The following is a 6,552-nucleotide window of genomic DNA, read 5'->3' on the forward strand; positions in this document are numbered from 1 at the left end:
GTCGATGTGCTTAATTAACCTTCCCCAAATAGCTCAGTCCTGCACCAACTCGCCAGTCAAGCCATTTTCCTCCAGAAGTTATTTTACTTTATCCATACACCTCTGCTTTGACCTTTCCTAACTTTCTCTTCCCCTGTACTTCCATTCCCATCACACTTTTGCTCACATATTCATTGTCTCTCCACATCACATGCTCATACCACTTCAACATACTTTTCTGTACATCTTTAGATATCTTTCCCATTTTTGTTGTACCTCTGATAGATTCATTTCTTATTCTGTACTTTTTTGTATCTCCACACATCCATCTCAACATTCTCATTTCTAACACATCTAACTTCTTCTCCTGCACTGCCCTTACTGCCCATGTCTCAACTCCATACATCACTGCTGGTCTTACGACTTTCTTAAAAACTTTACCTTTAAACTTCGTCTTAATTCTTTGATCATACAATACTCCTGATTCCTTCTTCTAATTGTTCAGTCTACACTGCACTCTACGAGTCATCTTTGTGTCTAATTTTTAATCTTCAGCTACCACTGATCCTCGATACTGAAATTTATCTACTCTTTCAATAGCTCTCCCTGCAGGCTAACGTCTGAATCCTGATTACCATTAAACCTCATAAATTCTGTCTTCTTCCATTTTATCTTCAACCCTCTGTCTTCCAAAGCCCTTCTCCATTTTTCCAACTTCCTCTCAACCTCCTTTTTTCTGGTGCTACACAACACAATGTCATCAGCAAAAAGCATTCACTGAGCCATTGATCTTTTATCCCATGAATCAAAACATTTATAACCAAATCAAAGAGGTATGTCTGCCATAAATATGAGCCATTATTTCTTACCACATTTTCTTTTCATATAGAAGAGGTAACTTTGTCTTTGTCTGTTCAGATTTTGAGGTGCAATCTTGACACCAAAAACAATCACTTGCATTGATAAAAGCATAGTACCAACCACCTTCCTACTAGTAACTTATTTCACATCTAAAAATTGTAGCATACAACTTTTATAATGTACAGAATTTCATTAATTTCAAGTTCAAAACTATTTATACATGAACAAAGTACAGTAAAATACTTACTTGCTATTTAACATAATGTATCTATGTTTTAGGCCAACAGTGTCCCTGACCACTGGATACGGAGTTAAAATGATTACGGTAACTATAAATTTACAGAAATAGCCAAGTCATATGCACAGATAAGCACAGTGTGCTGACACACAAAACAGAGGCACCATAGACAGAAGGGTATTTTGCAGTGTAAATAGATTTCTGAATCTGCAAAAAATAATAGGAAAAATTCATGTGAGAATTAGTTATGGTTTTCAGCAATGTACAAACGTAGGGTAGGATTTTTGGAATTGGTTGTGCATGCTAAGTGGTAAACAGTCTTCTTCACTATTGTATTATAGGCACATTGAAAAAATAATTACAATTAAAATAATAATCTGAAAGACACTGTTTTTATTATTAACCAAAAAAAACTCACCTACTTTGTAAAGCTAAGTTGGAGAAAAAAGGCTGATAGAGTAGGCCTACAAGACAAGGACCAGGAAATTTTAATATGTACTAAAACTTTTACCTTCACACTCAGATACCCATGAAACAGTCTAATTTAAAATATTACATTTCTTTAAACACTAAATGTACATAAACAAACATAGCTCTATCATTCAGGTCTTAGAAGTATGAGTGAGGACCAGTGTTGACTGATTCAATGTATTAAAAATGAAATTTTAAAAAATAATGACATTTTTTGGTCTGTTTGTTTGAAAGAATCAGATAATTACTTATTCCCAATCAAACTGTCACCTCAGATTAAATAAAATATTACATTTCTTTAAACACTAAATGTACATAAACAAACATAGCTCTATCATTCAGGTCTTAGAAGTATGAGTGAGGACCAGTGTTGACTGATTCAATGTATTAAAAATGAAATTTTAAAAAATAATGACATTTTTTGGTCTGTTTGTTTGAAAGAATCAGATAATTACTTATTCCCAATCAAACTGTCACCTCAGATTAAATAATCTTACAATATTTATAAAGGTTCTAAAATACCTAGGAAAAGAAGAACTTTTTTATTTTTATTAGATAGATAGACAGACAGACAGACAGACAGGCAGGCAGGCAGGCAGGCAGGCAGACAGACAGACAGACAGACAGACAGATAGATACTTTATTAATCCCAATGGGAAATTCACAACCAAAGTTATCAGGGGAGAGAGCGAACGCAGTCCGCCACTACCACAAATTATGCAGTCGAGTTTCCCGCATTTGGGGAAATCGCCTGGGTCAGCACACCCGGAGTGCAATGGATGAGCCTCGCCCTGGGAGAACCACCTTAGTGATCATGGTATCTCCCCTGCCAGGTAAGTATTAATTTTAATTAATGCAAATAACAATTTATACAATCAAATCAAACCTAACAAAACTAAAATTCACCACCCACCCAAAAGAAAGAAAGAGAAGAGAGCCAGCCAACAAAGCAAATCTTTGTAGCAGCAAGGAAGAAAGAGTATCCTTTTCGCTGATATGGAAGATTATTCTAAAATGTTATTAATTGGGTCCTGCCATATTTTAAAAACGTTTTGAACAGATATTCTGGGTGAGAATTAGATTTTTTCCAGTTTCAGATAGTATAGGACACCAGTTACCCACTGACTTAAAGGTGGTGGGTAGGGATTCTTCCATTTGAGCAAGATGTGCTAGTATGTGCTATGTGGTAGTAGTGAGGTAATCAATTATGATTTGTTTGTCCTTCTCCACTTTAAACTCATCTGGGTGTACACCGAACACATATGTTAATTGATTAGGAATGATTGTGACACCAAGGCTATCTGATAGACATTCAAAGATTTTTCTCCAAAACAATATTAATTTGGTGCATGCCCAAAACATGTGGCCCAGTGAGGCTGGAGCTAGATTTGCAGGTTGAACTTTGCCCTGGAAACATTTTGGTTAGTTTTATTTGGGATAAATGTGCTCGAAAGAAAATTTTAAGTGAAATAATTGAGTGCTTTGCACCTATGGAGCCATTGTCTATTTTGTGATTGGCTGCCTTCCACTCCTTTTCTGAAATGTTACATGAAAGATCCTTCCCTGCCTAGGGATCTTTGCAAGGAAGGGAGTTTAAAACATTTTTATAAATTGTGGGGATGCTATCTGAACTTCAAGACTGATCAATATTTCGTCTGAAATAGAAATACAGTAATCCCTCCTCCATCGCGGGGGTTGCGTTCCAGAGCCAACCGCGAAATAAGAAAATCCGCGAAGTAGAAACCATATGTTTATATGGTTATTTTTATATTGTCATGCTTGGATCACAGATTTGCGCAGAAACACAGGAGGTTGTAGAGAGACAGGAACGTTATTCAAACACTGCAAACAAACATTTGTCTCTTTTTCAAAAGTTTAAACTGTGCTCCATGACAAGACAGAGATGACAGTTCTGTCTCACAATTAAAAGAATGCAAACATATCTTCCTCTTCAAAGGAAACAGAGAGTAAAGCAAACAAATCAATAGGGCTGTTTGGCTTAAGTATGCGAAGCACCGCGGCACAAAGCTGTTGAAGGCGGCAGCTCACACCCCCTCCGTCAGGAGCAGGGAGAGAGAGAGAGAGATAGAGAGAGAGAGAGAGAAAGTCAAAAATCAATACGTGCCCTTTGAGCTTTTAAGTATGCGAAGCACCGTGCAGCATACTTAAAAGCTGCACACAGAAGGTAGCAACGTGAAGATAATCTTTCAGCATTTTTAGACGAGCGTCCGTATCGTCTAGGTGTGCGAATAGCCCCCCTGCTCACACCCCCTATGTCAGGATCACAGATAGTCAGCACAAGAGAGAGAGAAAGAAAAGTAAGTTGGGTAGCTTCTCAGCCATCTGCCAATAGCGTCCCTTGTATGAAATCAACTGGGCAAACCAACTGAGGAAGCATGTACCAGAAATTAAAAGACCTATTGTCCTCAGAAATCCGCGAACCAGCAAAAAATCCGCGATATATATTTAAATATGCATACATATAAAATCCGCGATAGAGTGAAGCCGCGAAAGGCGAAGCGCGATATAGCGAGGGATCACTGTAGGTGGAAGGTGAGGAAATTTGGGCAGGTTCCGTTTAACAAAGTTTCTAGCTTGAAAGTAGTGGAAGAAATTTGTTGATGAGAAGTTAAATTTGAAGCTTAATTGCTTGCAGGATACAAAAACATTATCGATGTACAAGTCTCTAAATGTTTTAATCTCAGTCATTTTCCAAGCATTAAATATTGTGTATGTTTGAGAGGGTGGAATAGAGTGGTTATCATAGACCTACATTGGTTCCATAATTTGAGTGAATGAAGGGGAATTGGATTATTAGTGTATTGATGATAATTTGTATTTACTTGAGCACAGAGCAGGAAATATAAAGAAGTAAAGCAACATTTTAATTGTATTGCAGACTAGGCTTGTCTATATATAATGTCTAGGGGCCTCATGTATAAATGGTGCTTACAAACAAAAATGTTGTGTATGCCCGTTTCCACACTCACATCGCAATGTATAAAAACTAAACTTGGCGTAAAGCCACACACATTTTCACGCTAGCTCTAACCCTGGCGTACGCAAGTTCTCTGCTCAGTTTTGTAAAGCAGTGCTACTGTTCCAGTGTGGTTTCCCTTTCTTTTTTAGATCCACAACCCTGACGCGGCTTTATCATATACACTGAAATTAACCTCATATTGTTTATTAGTTTAAAGCATCTGATTGTAATTAACCCGTGACAATATAATGGTCCACTGAATGGCCAAACTATTCCAAATACCATAGCTGCTTTAGCGTTGTTACTCTCACTGCACCTTCTTCTTCTTCTTTCAGCTGCCCCCGTTAGGGGTTGCCACAGCAGATCATCTTATTGTAAATTACTGTCACTGCACCACTCTGAGTATTTATATCACTGTATCTGAGTGTGGAATCACAACTCTACAGCAGCTGATCGGAAAAAGAATTATCGGTATACAGCGTCAAACACACGCTGCCTCAGCCATGCTGCCTATTTGAACTGCTCTCATACGGCAAACGCTTCAGAGCATTTACTATACTGACCTCATGGTTCAGAAACAGTTTCATCCCAAGAACTATAAACACAATCAATCAGTCCATCAAGTGCTCCTTGTAGAACTGTTTGTACTTATAAGTACAATTACCTTACTGTAAACTTTTGATACAGTTGTAATATTGCACAACCTGAGCCACTTTAGCGTATATTTACATATGATGACAATATCATTTTAAAATGAAATGCAGCAAAATATGTTTATTACATTATACAGATAAAATGTTAACATCATTTAAATAATCTATATTTTTAATACTTAAACATGTGGGGACACGGTGTTGCAGCGCTAGCAAGGAGCTGGTGCCCCGTTCAGGGATTGTTCCTGCCTCACGCTGTATTCTTACTGGGGCAGGCGTGACACTGGAAGGATAGATGAATAGAATAATTAAACATGTAATATTTCAATGTTCCTTAAAAGTTCTGAAGAATCGGTGTTCTAAGCTTACAGATGGCTTAACATCTATTACAGAGATGCTTGTGTGGCGATTGGGTACTTGGAGAAAGAAAAGGAAAGACAGGAATTGGGGGTTGGTATATTTGAAAGAGACAGTACTGCTGCAATAAATTATTTCATCAAAGGTAGCGCACAGCGCAGCAAGCATCTTGTGTGAGGCAGGAACAATCTCTGGATGAAGCGCCAACATGCTCATCACTATCACTGCGCCACTGTGTTCCCATGTTTAATACTTGCTTTAATTCGTATCATCATGAAAATGATATCAAGTATACATCTTAGTATTTAAATTATTCAGAGAGCTGTAATATCATGAATGTAATGGATTCTGTGTCCTGTCGGAGGAAGAGAAAGCCCGTTTAAGAAGCACATAGTGATTCACACACACAGAGCACATAGAAGAACACATACAAGACAAAGCATTTAACATGCTACTTTAGTTACGATGGTATTTGAGAAACTAGTAAATTAAACGATTTTAAGATTAAGTTTATGATGTTCTACTTTAATGACAAAATAAACTACGTGATTAAATTGGAAATTTTGAGATTAAAGTTGACATTTCGAGCTTTTTTCCCCACTGTGTCCCTATTTTTTTTTCTTTTCTCTGTACCCTAATAAGCTTTCATGTTACACTCAGATGGTGGACTAAGACTCGCCTTTTCACAGCGACTTTGATATCTGACAACTTCTTTTTTATTTCAGGCACTGTGCGACTTTGTGAACTTGAGCTTTCGAGTTTCTCCGACACTCTTGATCAACTTCCTTTTGTTGTTTATACCACTGTTTAAACCAACAAATAGTACATTTTTCCTTGCCTCCACTTGGTATTCATTGAAATTCTTTTATTATCCCCCCATGCTTTTGCCTTTTCACAGAACGCCGAGTTTAAGGGATATTTGCATTGATTTACATATTCAAAGAGGCATAATTCTGGGAGGAGTTGGGAAGTGGCAGCAGGCGCATGCACGTGATTTACTTTTCACGCTGACC

At 37.5% G+C, this 6,552-nt stretch overlaps 1 non-coding gene across 1 annotated transcript; it reads right to left on the bottom strand.

Moving 5' to 3' along the window:
- Positions 1 to 2,226: 2,226 nt before the first annotated feature.
- LOC114649733 (U1 spliceosomal RNA) lies at positions 2,227 to 2,390 on the bottom strand. Its single transcript, XR_003715885.1, has one exon. It is a non-coding gene; the product is annotated as a U1 spliceosomal RNA (small nuclear RNA).
- Between the last annotated feature and the right edge of the window lie 4,162 nt (positions 2,391 to 6,552).

Source organism: Erpetoichthys calabaricus, chromosome 3 (assembly GCF_900747795.2).
Source record: "Erpetoichthys calabaricus chromosome 3, fErpCal1.3, whole genome shotgun sequence".
NCBI lineage: Eukaryota > Metazoa > Chordata > Cladistia > Polypteriformes > Polypteridae > Erpetoichthys > Erpetoichthys calabaricus.